This window comes from Thalassophryne amazonica, unplaced genomic scaffold (assembly GCF_902500255.1).
Source record: "Thalassophryne amazonica unplaced genomic scaffold, fThaAma1.1, whole genome shotgun sequence".
Classification (NCBI taxonomy): Eukaryota; Metazoa; Chordata; class Actinopteri; order Batrachoidiformes; family Batrachoididae; genus Thalassophryne; species Thalassophryne amazonica.
In genome coordinates this window covers 119,193-137,081 of record NW_022986254.1, presented here as the reverse complement: position 1 = coordinate 137,081, position 17,889 = coordinate 119,193, and the positions used below count along the sequence as shown (strand labels likewise).

The 17,889-nt window shown below is 40.5% G+C and overlaps 1 long non-coding RNA gene across 1 annotated transcript; it reads left to right on the top strand.

Annotated features, from left to right (window-relative positions):
• The first annotated feature begins 8,601 nt into the window (after window positions 1-8,601).
• LOC117505832 lies at window positions 8,602-16,051 on the top strand. Its single transcript, XR_004559279.1, has 3 exons — window positions 8,602-8,739; window positions 8,872-8,925; window positions 15,980-16,051. It is a non-coding gene; the product is annotated as an uncharacterized LOC117505832 (long non-coding RNA).
• The last annotated feature ends 1,838 nt before the right edge of the window (window positions 16,052-17,889 follow it).

Genomic DNA, 17,889 nt, shown 5'->3' with positions numbered 1-17,889 from the left:
CTGGTCTTGTTAGGAGAGACGGCATCCATCCCACTTTGGATGGAGCAGCTCTCATTTCTAGAAATCTGCCAATTTTCTTAAATCCTCCAAACCTTGACTATCCAGGGTTGGGACCAGGAAGCAGAGTTGTAGTCTTACACACCTCTCTGCAGCTTCTCTCCCCCTGCCATCCCCTCATTACCCCATCCCCGTAGAGACGGTGCCTGCTCCCAGACCACCAATAACCAGCAAAAATCTATTTAAGCATAAAAATTCAAAAAGAAAAAATAATATAGCACCTTCAACTGCACCACAGACTAAAACAGTTAAATGTGGTCTATTAAACATTAGGTCTCTCTCTTCTAAGTCCCTGTTGGTAAATGATATAATAATTGATCAACATATTGATTTATTCTGCCTAACAGAAACCTGGTTACAGCAGGATGAATATGTTAGTTTAAATGAGTCAACACCCCCGAGTCACACTAACTGTCAGAATGCTCGTAGCACGGGCCGGGGTGGAGGATTAGCAGCAATCTTCCATTCCAGCTTATTAATTAATCCAAAACCCAGACAGAGCTTTAATTCATTTGAAAGCTTGTCTCTTAGTCTTGTCCATCCAAATTGGAAGTCCCAAAAACCAGTTTTATTTGTTATTATCTATCGTCCACCTGGTTGTTACTGTGAGTTTCTCTGTGAATTTTCAGACCTTTTGTCTGACTTAGTGCTTAGCTCAGATAAGATAATTATAGTGGGCGATTTTAACATCCACACAGATGCTGAGAATGACAGCCTCAACACTGCATTTAATCTATTATTAGACTCTATTGGCTTTGCTCAAAAAGTAAATGAGTCCACCCACCACTTTAATCATATCTTAGATCTTGTTCTGACTTATGGTATGGAAATAGAAGACTTAACAGTATTCCCTGAAAACTCCCTTCTGTCTGATCATTTCTTAATAACATTTACATTTACTCTGATGGACTACCCAGCAGTGGGGAATAAGTTTCATTACACTAGAAGTCTTTCAGAAAGCGCTGTAACTAGGTTTAAGGATATGATTCCTTCTTTATGTTCTCTAATGCCATATACCAACACAGTGCAGAGTAGCTACCTAAACTCTGTAAGGGAGATAGAGTATCTCGTCAATAGTTTTACATCCTCATTGAAGACAACTTTGGATGCTGTAGCTCCTCTGAAAAAGAGAGCTTTAAATCAGAAGTGTCTGACTCCGTGGTATAACTCACAAACTCGTAGCTTAAAGCAGATAACCCGTAAGTTGGAGAGGAAATGGCGTCTCACTAATTTAGAAGATCTTCACTTAGCCTGGAAAAAGAGTCTGTTGCTCTATAAAAAAGCCCTCCGTAAAGCTAGGACATCTTTCTACTCATCACTAATTGAAGAAAATAAGAACAACCCCAGGTTTCTTTTCAGCACTGTAGCCAGGCTGACAAAGAGTCAGAGCTCTATTGAGCTGAGTATTCCATTAACTTTAACTAGTAATGACTTCATGACTTTCTTTGCTAACAAAATTTTAACTATTAGAGAAAAAATTACTCATAACCATCCCAAAGACGTATCGTTATCTTTGGCTGCTTTCAGTGATGCCGGTATTTGGTTAGACTCTTTCTCTCCGATTGTTCTGTCTGAGTTATTCTCATTAGTTACTTCATCCAAACCATCAACATGTTTATTAGACCCCATTCCTACCAGGCTGCTCAAGGAAGCCCTACCATTATTTAATGCTTCGATCTTAAATATGATCAATCTATCTTTGTTAGTTGGCTATGTACCACAGGCTTTTAAGGTGGCAGTAATTAAACCATTACTTAAAAAGCCATCACTTGACCCAGCTATCTTAGCTAATTATAGGCCAATCTCCAACCTTCCTTTTCTCTCAAAAATTCTTGAAAGGGTAGTTGTAAAACAGCTAACTGATTATCTGCAGAGGAATGGTCTATTTGAAGAGTTTCAGTCAGGTTTTAGAATTCATCATAGTACAGAAACAGCATTAGTGAAGGTTACAAATGATCTTATGGCCTCGGACAGTGGACTCATCTCTGTGCTTGTTCTGTTAGACCTCAGTGCTGCTTTTGATACTGTTGACCATAAAATTTTATTACAGAGATTAGAGCATGCCATAGGTATTAAAGGCACTGCGCTGCGGTGGTTTGAATCATATTTGTCTAATAGATTACAATTTGTTCATGTAAATGGGGAATCTTCTTCACAGACTAAAGTTAATTATGGAGTTCCACAAGGTTCTGTGCTAGGACCAATTTTATTTACTTTATACATGCTTCCCTTAGGCAGTATTATTAGACGGTATTGCTTAAATTTTCATTGTTACGCAGATGATACCCAGCTTTATCTATCCATGAAGCCAGAGGACACACACCAATTAGCTAAACTGCAGGATTGTCTTACAGACATAAAGACATGGATGACCTCTAATTTTCTGCTTTTAAACTCAGATAAAACTGAAGTTATTGTACTTGGCCCCACAAATCTTAGAAACATGGTGTCTAACCAGATCCTTACTCTGGATGGCATTACCCTGACCTCTAGTAATACTGTGAGAAATCTTGGAGTCATTTTTGATCAGGATATGTCATTCAAAGCGCATATTAAACAAATATGTAGGACTGCTTTTTTGCATTTACGCAATATCTCTAAAATCAGAAAGGTCTTGTCTCAGAGTGATGCTGAAAAACTAATTCATGCATTTATTTCCTCTAGGCTGGACTATTGTAATTCATTATTATCAGGTTGTCCTAAAAGTTCCCTAAAAAGCCTTCAGTTAATTCAAAATGTTGCAGCTAGAGTACTGACGGGGACTAGAAGGAGAGAGCATATCTCACCCATATTGGCCTCTCTTCATTGGCTTCCTGTTAATTCTAGAATAGAATTTAAAATTCTTCTTCTTACTTATAAGGTTTTGAATAATCAGGTCCCATCTTATCTTAGGGACCTCGTAGTACCATATCACCCCAATAGAGCGCTTCGCTCTCAGACTGCAGGCTTACATGTGGTTCCTAGGGTTTGTAAGAGTAGAATGGGAGGCAGAGCCTTCAGCTTTCAGGCTCCTCTCCTGTGGAACCAGCTCCCAATTCAGATCAGGGAGACAGACACCCTCTCTACTTTTAAGATTAGGCTTAAAACTTTCCTTTTTGCTAAAGCTTATAGTTAGGGCTGGATCAGGTGACCCTGAACCATCCCTTAGTTATGCTGCTATAGACGTAGACTGCTGGGGGGTTCCCATGATGCACTGTTTCTTTCTCTTTTTGCTCTGTATGCACCACTCTGCATTTAATCATTAGTGATCGATCTCTGCTCCCCTCCACAGCATGTCTTTTTCTTGGTTCTCTCCCTCAGCCCCAACCAGTCCCAGCAGAAGACTGCCCCTCCCTGAGCCTGGTTCTGCTGGAGGTTTCTTCCTGTTAAAAGGGAGTTTTTCCTTCCCACTGTAGCCAAGTGCTTGCTCACAGGGGGTCGTTTTGACCGTTGGGGTTTTACATAATTATTGTATGGCCTTGCCTTGCAATATAAAGCGCCTTGGGGCAACTGTTTGTTGTGATTTGGCGCTATATAAAAAAATTGATTGATTGATTGATTGATTTATCAATGTGGTCGTTGGCGTACGCTGCGCTGAAAATATACACCAGGTCGAGAGGTGGCGTAAATTATAAACCAAAATGAACCAGCGCTGGAATCCACATAAAAATGAAGATGATCAATATGATAAACAGTGCCATTATACAAATCAATGCATATGTTACATAAATAACACTTTCCTGATTATACTACATAATAATCAATATAAATCCCGCCTTTGCGGGACTGTTATGGAGCACGATCCGTGGCCACAGCGCTGACTGCAAAAAAAGCGCTGCTCACGTTTTTCTCCAGACTTCGAGCCTGGAGCCAGAACAGCGCTGAGCTTAACTTCATGTGGTGTGATCGTTTTAGACTATGAAAATGATAACAACAACTGTAGTTTCGTCATTCCCTTAATTCGCCCGTGCTGCAACCAGGTTTTGTCGTCTCCATTCGGTTGTCACAATAAAATAAATACAGAAATACATTTAAAAAATAAAGAAATCTGACAGATTAGGCGTGTCTTATTAATTGAGCGAGCAAATATCCACATGTCAAGAATTATTGACATGTGAAAAGAGAATACAGTGGTCCCTCGCTATAACGCCGTTCACCTGTCGTGGCCTCAGAGTCTCGCGGAGTATTTAGTCCAATTTTGCATGCCTTTTTTTTTACAGTGTTCTGTGTTCTGCGTATCTGTTTATACGAATCTTCTCGCCCAGAAGAGAAAAGAGCGCCAACAACTACTCATAACTGTTTTTGTCACTCGGAAACAGACACCTGCAGCCAGGTGTGAGTGGAAAAAGGCGCAGCGCCAGGACGCAGAGGCACGATCTGTGAAATACTGGTCAGTCACTATTAATAATTTGGGCCTGAAAACAGGTTGGTCTTATTTTTCTAATAAGGTTTGAACTTTGAGAGTGTTTACACACGAGAGAAAATGTGTAAACTAAAATAAAGCAAAAGTGAACAAAAACATAATGTAGAGATTAAAACAAAGCAACAGTCAACAAACACACAATGTGTAAACTAAAATAAAGTAAAGGTGAACAAAAACACAATGTGCAGATTAAAATGAAGCGAAAGTGAACAAAAACAATGTGCAAACTAAAATAATGAAAAGGTGAACAAAAACACAATGTGCATACTAAAATAAAGCAAAAGTGAACAAAAATGCAATGTGCAAACTAAAATAAAGTAAAGGTGAACAAAAACACAATGTGCAGATTAAAATGAAGCGAAAGTGAACAAAAACAATGTGCAAACTAAAATAATGAAAAGGTGAACAAAAACACAATGTGCAGACTAAAATAAAGCAAAAGTGAACAAAAACGCAATGTGCAAACTAAAATAAAGTAAAAGTGAACAAAAACGCAATGTGCAAACTAAAATAAAGCAAAAGTGAACAAAAACGCAATGTGCAAACTAAAATAAAGTAAAGGTGAACAAAAACACAATATGCAGACTAAAATAAGCCAAAGGTGAACAAAAATACATGTTCAAACTACACTCAACAAAAATATAAATGCAACACTTTTGGTTTTGTTCTCATTTTGTATGAGATGAACTCAAAGATCTAAAACTTTTTCCACATACACAATATCACCATTTCCCTCAAATATTGTTCACAAACCAGTCTAAATCTGTGATAGTGAGCACTTCTCCTTTGCTGAGATAATCCATCCCACCTCACAGGTGTGCCATATCAAGATGCTGATTAGACACCATGATTAGTGCACAGGTGTGCCTTAGACTGCCCACAATAAAAGGCCACTCTGAAAGGTGCAGTTTTATCACACAGCACAATGTCACAGATGTCGCAAGATTTGAGGGAGCGTGCAATTGGCATGCTGACAGCAGGAATGTCAACCAGAGCTGTTGCTCGTGTATTGAATGTTCATTTCTCTACCATAAACCGTCTCCAAAGGCGTTTCAGAGAATTTGGCAGTACATCCAACCAGCCTCACAACCGCAGACCACATGTGACCACACCAGCCCAGGACCTCCACATCCAGCATGTTCACCTCCAAGATCGTCTGAGACCAGCCACTCGGACAGCTGCTGGAACAATCGGTTTGGTGATACTGTGTATGTGGAAAAACTTTTAGATCTTTGAGTTCATCTCATACAAAATGGGAGCAAAACCAAAAGTGTTGCGTTTATATTTTTGTTGAGTATAAAATAAAGGCAAAGAAAAACACAATGTGCAGAAGAAAATAAAACAAAGTGAACAAAAATACAATGTGCATACTAAAATAAAACAAAGGTAATAAATGAAATCCTACGGAAGCGTATTGCATTCACTGGATAAAAAAAAAAAAAATTGAGATCTTGATCAGGTGTGTAAATAGTTTTATGTATATACTTCCGTACTTCCAGTCCCTCAGCACAGACGTGAGCTGAGCTCAGCCGATGATAACACACTATAATCAAACACAGTGTGGATTTTCCCCCTGAAGTGCTCCCGGATGAATGTCCAGGGAGGAGCACGGGGCGACTTCCAGCTTTCACTCACACAGACCCACCGACCACTGAGGGACACAGCGGGGCTCACTCCCACCCGGGCACATGCCAGTCTGTGTGCCCGAGCTGTGCCTCGCCTCGCTGGAGGAGTTTCATTCATCCAGGAACAGTTTAGTGGGAAATCCACACTTTGTGCGCTGTGGTGTGGATCACAGTGCAGTGTCGGGGGTTACAAATTGGCCTATTATGACTCGGGCATTCTCACGCTTGGACTGGAAGTACGGAAACGATTACACACACACACACACACACACACACACACACACACACATAGAAAATAAATAAATAAAAACAATAGCTTGATCTCATAATTACGGCGACGTGGAGCATAATTTCTTGTTATAATGTGATAATTTCTCGTTATAACGTGAAAATACCGCATCATGAAATAACATGATAATTTCATATGACGAAATAACGTGATAAATATCACGTTATAACATGAAACTTTTCACGTAATTGCATGATACTGAGCCAAATATATATTAGGGCTTGGCAGCTCAGAGCTTCCGTACGTAAGAAAGAGAGCGACGTCCAGCACGTTAGACTGGGCTTTCTGCCGGAACAATCCCAAGGACTTGAGATACCTGCAGTGTTGACATACTAATATTAATATCATCCTCATTTTTAAGAAATATCAGTATTTCTCAGTGTCTCAGACCGAGAAGGTGGTAACAGCAGATTAATTGCGACAGCGCCATCATGCCCGCTGATCATTGAGGAAACGCGCATACGGGAAAAAATCGACCAGTGATCTCGTAATTATGAGATCTTTTCTCGTAATTACGAGATCAGGATGTCGTAATTATGAGAAAAGATCTCACAATTACAAGATAAGATCTCGAAATTACGAGATCAGTGGTCTATTTTTTTTTTATCCAGTGAATGCAATACGCTTCCGTAAAATCCATATAGTTTTTGAAAAAAATAAAAAGGACCTATATTTTATTGACAGACCTTGTATTATTTTGCAATAAACATTCAAGTGCTCCCCCCCCCAGGTATTGATGCTTGAAATAAAGATCCAAACAGGTGAAAGTAAAATGCTTTATTTCCTCTCTCTTTTTTAAGGTGTGTGTGTTTTCTGTATTTGAGTAAATCAGTTAAAGTTGAGAGTTGTTAACTGACAAAGTGGTTTTAGTGGTGAAGTGTGAATGAAGGACATGCAAACATTAAAAATGACTTTACAGCTTTGTTATCTGTACTGAATTGCTTCTGCAAACTTAATAAACATCTGTTTGACAGTGCAATAAAACTCTAAGTCAGTAAACCAGTACCCAGGCTTTCAATGGAATTAAGGATTGTTTCAACATAAAATGTAATTTCACTAATTAAAATTACAGCAATTTACCAAATCCCTTAATTTTTTTTTCTTTTGAGCTGTGTTAGGAGCTTTCCCTCCCCAATTTTTAACATTTTTTTATTCTTTTTTTGGGGGGTGGGGGGGCAGGTGGTCATGTGCCCTGGATGTACCCCACAATGGAGACTGAGTAGGTAACTCAGAAATGGGAGTTGGTCCACCAGTATATTGATCTGGGTTTGGTTACTGTTCACCCTACCTGTCTGTGGTCTTGGACATGTCACGGTCTCAGTCCACCCAGCTGTAAATCGGTACCAGCCTTATTTGGGGAAGTAACCTGTGATGGACTGGCATCTTGTTTAAGAGGAATTGTAGACTAAAGTCCACTTCAGACTACACGAGCAGGGGATAAGCACTGGCACCAGTGACACCTGGAGGATCGCTGAACTGAACTTAGGTGCTTAGGTGTTTCCTCTGAACATTTTCTGACTGTAGGTTCCTCTAACCCAGACCTGGGCAAACTGCGGCCCGGGGGCCACATGCGGCCCTTTGCATGTCTCTGTCCGGCCCTCATGAGGTCTGTGATTATTATTACATATATTAAAAATGTCAAGCTTGTGTGTTGCAAATCAGAGAGGTTTATTTAGGTATATTTAAATATTTACATATTATTACAATAATACAAATTACCTATAAAAGCTATTAAATAGGTAATTTTTTGTAAAAAATTTGTAATGGGAGACAGCCGAGTTATCGATGGTGTGGCCCTCGGACATAATTCAGGTTCCCTATGTGGCCCCTTGTAAAAATTAATTGCCCACCCCTGCTCTAACCAGAACTTTGAACCTCACTCTGATTTTGGGGGACCTTCTGTACCTGAGATACGTGTGTGTCAGGATGTTTTTGTTGTCTTCTCTCGTTCTGAAATATCCTTCCTGAGGATCCCACAGAGGAGAACCACCACATTGGATACGCCCCTGTAGCCTATTGAGTTTCCGAGCAGCACCTGAACGCAGCATTATTTTGAGCTCCCAGGTGAGCAGGCTACGCCCTCTCGCGCACAGGTGATGGGTAGAAACCGGTTCCACTGGTTTTCAGGGGTGTTTATGAAAACCAGCAGGAGTCACACGGATCCGATCTCCTGGATGAATGTTGTTGGGTTTTTTTTTATGGCGGATCTTCAGCTCCACACAGAAAACCGACTCCGTCTTCATCAGTTCAGGAAGGACAGAACGTCTGAAAGACAACAACAAATCTCTACCAACACCAGGCGTTAGCCGGTACCAACCAGCACAAGAACTTAACGCTGAACCGCAGCGGGCATAGGATAAATAATGGTGAGTTGTCGCTGGAGTTTATGTTTTGACGCCGATTATCAGTCGTGTGTCGTCATGACAGACTGCTAAAAGTTGTTATAAATGTCCTTTAATTGTTAAAATGAGTTTTTAAATGACTGATTCGTGTGTCAGGATCGATATGGGAACCTGGATTTGGATTTGGAGTGTGATGGAGGCGGCGTATCTGTGAGTAGTTTCTGTTTTCAACATAGTTTTGTGTCGTGTGGGAATTTATTTTTATTTTTCCTGGATAATCTAAGGCGCCCTTAACTCTGATTAAAAACAGATTTTAACAGTTTTCTGAGTGAAGCGGTGACACGCAGAGCCGTGTTCACATTGCTGGGGGGCCGGGGCTTCACCTGGGAACCAGAGTGATGTCTGAGATCTCTCCAAACCTAACCAGAAAAAAAAAAAAAAAAATCAGTAATGACCTTGTACACTATCAGGTGTACTATTGTTGAAAAAGTATTGTTATGCAAGCTTTGGGAAATACATTGTGCTCAGTATGATTAGTCGAGTAACTCGATTACAAAAAATGTTCGAGCCAAATTCTGTGCCTCAAAGCTTCATTTAACGTTGTAGTCCATATGCCAGGCCTGTGTGTGCTACAGCTTTCCAGTGTGACACAGAGTAAGTAAAGCTTTTTAGGAGAAAGACGGTGTCCCGTCGAGATGAGGTGAACGTCGAGATGAGGTGCGTCGCTCTACTGCGCATGCGCACATCGCTCTGCCCCGGACTTGAAGACGTCACCCGTCGAGATGAGGTGCCTCGCGCAACTGCACATGTGGAGATCAATCAATCAATTTTTTTATATAGCGCCAAATCACAACAAACAGTTGCCCCAAGGCGCTTTATATTGTAAGGCAAGGCCATACATAAATTATGTAAAACCCCAACGGTCAAAACGACCCCCTGTGAGCAAGCACTTGGCTACAGTGGGAAGGAAAAACTCCCTTTTAACAGGAAGAAACCTCCAGCAGAACCAGGCTCAGGGAGGGGCAGTCTTCTGCTGGGACTGGTTGGGGCTGAGGGAGAGAACCAGGAAAAAGACATGCTGTGGAGGGGAGCAGAGATCGATCACTAATGATTAAATGCAGAGTGGTGCATACAGAGCAAAAAGAGAAAGAAACAGTGCATCATGGGAACCCCCCAGCAGTCTACGTCTAAAGCAGCATAACTAAGGGATGGTTCAGGGTCACCTGATCCAGCCCTAACTATAAGCTTTAGCAAAAAGGAAAGTTTTAAGCCTAATCTTAAAAGTAGAGAGGGTGTCGATCTCCCTGATCTGAATTGGGAGCTGGTTCCACAGGAGAGGAGCCTGAAAGCTGAAGGCTCTGCCTCCCATTCTACTCTTACAAACCCTAGGAACTACAAGTAAGCCTGCAGTCTGAGAGCGAAGCGCTCTATTGGGGTGATATGGTACTACGAGGTCCCTAAGATAAGATGGGACCTGATTATTCAAAACCTTATAAGTAAGAAGAAGAATTTTAAATTCTATTCTAGAATTAACAGGAAGCCAATGAAGAGGCCAATATGGGTGAGATATGCTCTCTCCTTCTAGTCCCCGTCAGTACTCTAGCTGCAGCATTTTGAATTAACTGAAGGCTTTTTAGGGAACTTTTAGGACAACCTGATAATAATGAATTACAATAGTCCAGCCTAGAGGAAATAAATGCATGAATTAGTTTGTCAGCATCACTCTGAGACAAGACCTTTCTGATTTTAGAGATATTGCGTAAATGCAAAAAAGCAGTCCTACATATTTGTTTAATATGCGCTTTGAATGACATATCCTGATCAAAAATGACTCCAAGATTTCTCACAGTATTACTAGAGGTCAGGGTAATGCCATCCAGAGTAAGGATCTGGTTAGACACCATGTTTCTAAGATTTGTGGGGCCAAGTACAATAACTTCAGTTTTATCTGAGTTTAAAAGCAGGAAATTAGAGGTCTTTATGTCTGTAAGACAATCCTGCAGTTTAGCTAATTGGTGTGTGTCCTCTGGCTTCATGGATAGATAAAGCTGGGTATCATCTGCGTAACAATGAAAATTTAAGCAATACCGTCTAATAATACTGCCTAAGGGAAGCATGTATAAAGTGAATAAAATTGGTCCTAGCACAGAACCTTGTGGAACTCCATAATTAACTTTAGTCTGTGAAGAAGATTCCCCATTTACATGAACAAATTGTAATCTATTAGACAAATATGATTCAAACCACCGCAGCGCAGTGCCTTTAATACCTATGGCATGCTCTAATCTCTGTAATAAAATTTTATGGTCAACAGTATCAAAAGCAGCACTGAGGTCTAACAGAACAAGCACAGAGATGAGTCCACTGTCCGAGGCCATAAGAAGATCATTTGTAACCTTCACTAATGCTGTTTCTGTACTATGATGAATTCTAAAACCTGACTGAAACTCTTCAAATAGACCATTCCTCTGCAGATGATCAGTTAGCTGTTTTACAACTACCCTTTCAAGAATTTTTGAGAGAAAAGGAAGGTTGGAGATTGGCCTATAATTAGCTAAGATAGCTGGGTCAAGTGATGGCTTTTTAAGTAATGGTTTAATTACTGCCACCTTAAAAGCCTGTGGTACATAGCCAACTAACAAAGATAGATTGATCATATTTAAGATCGAAGCATTAAATAATGGTAGGGCTTCCTTGAGCAGCCTGGTAGGAATGGGGTCTAATAAACATGTTGATGGTTTGGATGAAGTAACTAATGAAAATAACTCAGACAGAACAATCGGAGAGAAAGAGTCTAACCAAATACCGGCATCACTGAAAGCAGCCAAAGATAACGATACGTCTTTGGGATGGTTATGAGTAATTTTTTTCTCTAATAGTTAAAATTTTGTTAGCAAAGAAAGTCATGAAGTCATTACTAGTTAAAGTTAATGGAATACTCAGCTCAATAGAGCTCTGACTCTTTGTCAGCCTGGCTACAGTGCTGAAAAGAAACCTGGGGTTGTTCTTATTTTCTTCAATTAGTGATGAGTAGAAAGATGTCCTAGCTTTACGGAGGCCTTTTTTTGAGCAACAGACTCTTTTTCCAGGCTAAGTGAAGATCTTCTAAATCAGTGAGACGCCATTTCCTCTCCAACTTACGGGTTATCTGCTTTAAGCTACGAGTTTGTGAGTTATACCACGGAGTCAGGCACTTCTGATTTAAAGCTCTCTTTTTTAGAGGAGCTACAGCATCCAAAGTTGTCTTCAATGAGGATGTAAAACTATTGACGAGATACTCTATCTCACTTACAGAGTTTAGGTAGCTACTCTGCACTGTGTTGGTATATGGCATTAGAGAACATAAAGAAGGAATCATATCCTTAAACCTAGTTGCAGTGCTTTCTGAAAGACTTCTAGTGTAATGAAACTTATTCCCCACTGCTGGGTAGTCCATCAGAGTAAATGTAAATGTTATTAAGAAATGATCAGACAGAAGGGAGTTTTCAGGGAATACTGTTAAGTCTTCTATTTCCATACCATAAGTCAGAACAAGATCTAAGATATGATTAAAGTGGTGGGTGGACTCATTTACTTTTGAGCAAAGCCAATAGAGTCTAATAATAGATTAAATGCAGTGTTGAGGCTGTCATTCTCAGCATCTGTGTGGATGTTAAAATCGCCCACTATAATTATCTTATCTGAGCTAAGCACTAAGTCAGACAAAAGGTCCGAAAATTCACAGAGAAACTCACAGTAACGACCAGGTGGACGATAGATAATAACAAATAAAACTGGTTTTTGGGACTTCCAATTTGGATGGACAAGACTAAGAGTCAAGCTTTCAAATGAATTAAAGCTCTGTCTGGGTTTTTGATTAATTAATAAGCTGGAATGGAAGATTGCTGCTAATCCTCCGCCCCGGCCCGTGCTACGAGCATTCTGACAGTTAGTGTGACTCGGGGGTGTTGACTCATTTAAACTAACATATTCATCCTGTTGTAACCAGGTTTCTGTAAGGCAGAATAAATCAATATGTTGATCAATTATTATATCATTTACCAACAGGGACTTAGAAGAGAGAGACCTAATGTTTAATAGACCACATTTAACTGTTTTAGTCTGTGGTGCAGTTGAAGGTGCTGTATTATTTTTTCTTTTTGAATTTTTATGCTTAAATAGATTTTTGCTGGTTATTGGTGGTCTTGGAGCAGGCACCGTCTCAACGGGGATGGGGTAATGAGGGGATGGCAGGGGGAGAGAAGCTGCAGAGAGGTGTGTAAGACTACAACTCTGCTTCCTGGTCCCAACCCTGGATAGTCACGGTTTGGAGGATTTAAGAAAATTGGCCAGATTTCTAGAAATGAGAGCTGCTCCATCCAAAGTGGGATGGATGCCGTCTCTCCTAACAAGACCAGGTTTTCCCCAGAAGCTTTGCCAATTATCTATGAAGCCCACCTCATTTTTTGGACAGCACTCAGACAGCCAGCAATTCAAGGAGAACATGCGGCTAAACATGTCACTCCCGGTCTGATTGGGGAGGGGCCCAGAGAAAACTACAGAGTCCGACATTGTTTTTGCAAAGTTACACACCGATTTAATGTTAATTTTAGTGACCTCCGATTGGCGTAACCGGGTGTCATTACTGCTGACGTGAATTACAATCTTACCAAATTTACGCTTAGCCTTAGCCAGCAGTTTCAAATTTCCTTCAATGTCGCCTGCTTTGGCCCCCGGAAGACAATTGACTATGGTTGCTGGTGTCGCTAACTTCACATTTCGCAAAACAGAGTCGCCAATAACCAGAGTTTGATCCTCGGCGGGTGTGTCGTCGAGTGGGGAAAAACGGTTAGAGATGTGAACGGGTTGGCGGTGTACACGGGGCTTCTGTTTAGGGCTACGCTTCCTCCTCACAGTCACCCAGTCAGCCTGCTTTCCCGGCTGCTCGGGATCTGCCAGAGGGTAACTAACGGCGGCTAAGCTACCTTGGTCCGCACCGACTACAGGGGCCTGGCTAGCTGTAGAATTTTCCACGGTGTGGAGCCGAGTCTCCAATTCGCCCAGCCTGGCCTCCAAAGCTACGAATAAGCTACACTTATTGCAAGTACCGTTACTGCTAAAGGAGGCCGAGGAATAACTAAATATTTCACACCCAGAGCAGAAAAGTGCGGGAGAGACAGGAGAAGCTGCCATGCTAAATCGGCTAAGAGCTAGTAGCTACGCTAAGCTAGCGGATTCCTAAAAACACGCAAAGTGAATAATGTGTAAATAATTTAGAGGTGATTCAGCAGAAGGAGTACTTTAGTTAAGGCACGTAAAGATTACACTGGGAAACAAATCGTAATCTAGATAACTAGATCAATCTAACTGCGCAGATTAAACAGCTAACAGATACAGAAAAACACCGCAGTGCTCCGGAACAGGAAGTGATACAATACCGCAGTGAGAGCCAACCACCAGTAGAGGCAAGCAAGAGCTTGAGATGATGTAACTCGTTCAACATGCAACTGCGCATGCGCATTTTGTTTTTTCGTCAGTTTTTTTTTTATTAATTGTATTCAGTGTATTTATAGCCTAGTAAGTAAAACTTTCTGTATTTTACGTTAGGAGCATAAATGTATGTATATGTATATTTTGTCTGTCGAAATAAGCTAACTCCAGGTTACAAATATTTATCGTTTTATAGTGAGTAGATTTTATACATTACTACGTTCGGATGAACAATTTATACACTCAACAAAAACATATACGCAACACTTTTGGTTTTGCTCCCATTTTGTATGAGATGAACTCAAAGATCTAAAACTTTTTCCACATACACAATATCACCATTTCCCTCAAATATTGTTCACAAACCAGTCTAAATCTGTGATAGTGAGCACTTCTCCTTTGCTGAGATAATCCATCCCACCTCACAGGTGTGCCATATCAAGATGCTGATTAGACACCATGATTAGTGCACAGGTGTGCCTTAGACTGCCCACAATGCGGCGGCACAGGAAAAACACCTCCGTGTTGATAACCATTTGTAAAATCCAGACGGCTTTTGATGGCTTTCAGTGGAGTGAGTATATGAGAAATTGTTTAACAGCTGGACATGTTCCAACTTGTCCTTAAGGCTTCCAACGGAGGTGTTTTTCCTGTGGTGGAGCGTCGCAACGGTTGCGAGGCGACGCTGCAATCTGCCCGCACGTCTTTCATAAAAAATCTCCTTTAACAGTGGAATATCCGGATAAAATGCTGAAACCGACTTCTTCTGAAACTTCTCTGTTCTCTCACGATGTCCTGGATCAATATAGCCTGAAATGTGGAGGTTTTCAGCTTGAAACAGGCTGACGACGGCGCCTGAGAGCGCTGCGCGACATATCGCACCGTGGGAAGTCCTTAAAACAACAGTATTACCTCAAAATCTCTCATCAGCCGTTAAAATTTTCACCGAAAACCAGCTTAATTTTTCGAACCATGTCCACTTCGATGTGTCTCACAGGTTTAGAAAAAATTTTGATCAAACAAAGCGCCAGTCTCTCAGCAACTTCTCAGACAAAGGAATTCCGACGAGGGGCTGGACGACTCCTCCCACAAGGAGTGCTCACAGGCGGATGACGTCACCGACAAGCGTGGAAAAACTCACGCATGCGCACGAGGGTTCAAGCATGTCTGACGTAAAAACATATGAATGAAATCCATATAGTTTTTGAAAAAATAAAAAGGACCTATACTTTATTGACAGACCTCGTATATTCATCAATCGCAATTATTTGTCTGACAATTAATCGTCTCCAGAAATTCCTTATCGTGACAGCCCTACTGTTAATTCCACTTAGTACTCATGTTTTGATGATGTATCCTCATTGTCAATGACCACAGTGGAAATAAATGCTTGCACTTTATTGTGTTTAGCCTTTTCTTGTCATGCTATTGTATCTGTGTTACGCAATGCCTTTAAAATGTATTTATTTTGAGTTAAGTCTTTTACATGATTGTAAACTGGTCATGAGTGGGCATCTCGAGAATATTCAATTTGGAATGTTTTAATTGTAAAATGGTTGGAAAACTTCAATGTCCTGCCACCATGAATACACAAATAATTAAGTTCAGCAAATGTAACCTGATCAACAACTTCACAGCCCCCCTCCCCTTCATATTTTTCACAAAAAAATTGCAATTTGAATAATTCTCATGATGCGCTCTTCCACAGTCATGTGAACATAGTCATGAGTTAACTTGTTTCATCTACATTTTAGTTCAAATACTGTTTTATTTTCTCTTTTTACCTGTCATTCAGCAAAAAGCTTCATTATTCAGTGGGATGTTCAAGAAATCCTCCAAGTCTGGAGAATCGTCTGTCCAAGTTCAGGTGATGGCAGTTTGTGAGAAAATGTGCTGGAATGTGATTGAAATTTGACTGTGAGCCATTGTTCTACGTCGTGTGTGTGTGTGTGTGTGTGTGTGTGTGTGTGTGTGTGTGTGTGTGTGTGTGTGTGTGTGTGTGTGTGTGTGTGTGTGTGTGATATACAGTAGTGTTCAGAATAATAGTAGTGTTATGTGACTAAAAAGATTAATCCAGGTTTTGAGTATATTTCTTATTGTTACATGGGAAACAAGGTACCAGTAGATTCTCACAAATCCAACAAGACCAAGCATTCATGATATGCACACTCTTAAGGCTATGAAATTGGGCTATTAGTAAAAAAGAAGTAGAAAAGGGGGTGTTCACAATAATAGTAGCATCTGCTGTTGACACTACAAACTCAAAACTATTATGTTTAAACTGTTTTTTTTAGCAATCCTGTGAATCACTAAACTAGTATTTAGTTGTATAACCACAGTTTTTCATGATTTCTTCACATCTGCGAGGCATGGAGTCAACCAACTTGTGGCACCTTTCAGCTGTTATCCCACTCCAAGATTCTTATCAACATTCCACAATTCATTCACATTTCATGGTTTTGCTTCAGAAACAGCTTTTTTGATGTCACCCCACAAGTTCTCAATTGGATTTAGGTCCGGGGATTGGGCAGGCCACTCCAAAACATTCATTTTATTGGTTTGGAACCAAGATTTTTGCCCGTTTACTAGTGTGCTTGGGGGTCATTGTCTTGTTGAAACACTCATTTCAAGGGCATGTCCTCTTCAGCAACATGACCTCTTCAAGTATTTTGACATATCCAAACTGATCCATGATACCTGGTATGCAATATATAGGCCCAACACCATAGTAGGAGAAACATGCCCATATCATGATGCTTGCACCACCATGCTCACTGTCTTCACTGTGACCTGTGGCTTGAATTCAGAGTTTGCGGGTCGTCTCACAAGCTGTCTGCGGCCCTTGGACCCAAAAAGAACAATTTTACTCATCAGTCCACAAAATATTCCTCCATTTCTCTTTAGGCCAGTTGATGTGTTCTTTGGCAAATTGTAACCTCTTCTGCACATCTTTTATTTAACAGAGGGACTTTGCGGGGGATTCTTGCAATAAATTAGCTTCAACACAGGTGTCTTCTAACTGTCACAGCACTTACAGGTAACTCCAGACTGTCTTTGATCATCCTGGAGCTGATCAATGGGTGAGCCTTTGCCATTCTGGTTATTCTTCCATCCATTTTGATGGTTGTTTTCCATTTTCTTCCATGCATCTTTTTTTTTGGGTCCATTTTTAAAGCATTGGAGATCATTGTAGATGAACAGCCTATAATTTTTGGACCTGCGTATGTTTTCCCCTCTCCAATCAACTTTTTAATCAAACCTACACTGTTCTTCTGAACAATGTCTTGAACGTCCCATTTTCCTCAGGCTTTCAAAGAGAAAAGCAACAGGTGCTGGCTTCATCCTTAAATAGGGGACACCTGATTCACACCTGTTTGTTCCACAAAATTGACAAACTCACTGACTGAATGCCACACTACTATTATTGTGAACACCCCCTTGTTTACTTTACTCTTTTTTTTTTTTACTAATAGCCCAATTTCATTGCCTTAAGATTTGCATATCATGAATGCTTGGTCTTGTTGGATTTGTGAGAATCTACTGAATCTACTGGTACCTTGTTTCCCATGTAACAATAAGAAATACTCAAAACTTGGATTAATCTTTTAGTCACGATTGATTGATTGATTGATTTATCAATGTGTCGTTGGCGTACGCTGCGCTGAAATATACCCAGGTCGAGAGTGGCGTAAATTATAAACCAAA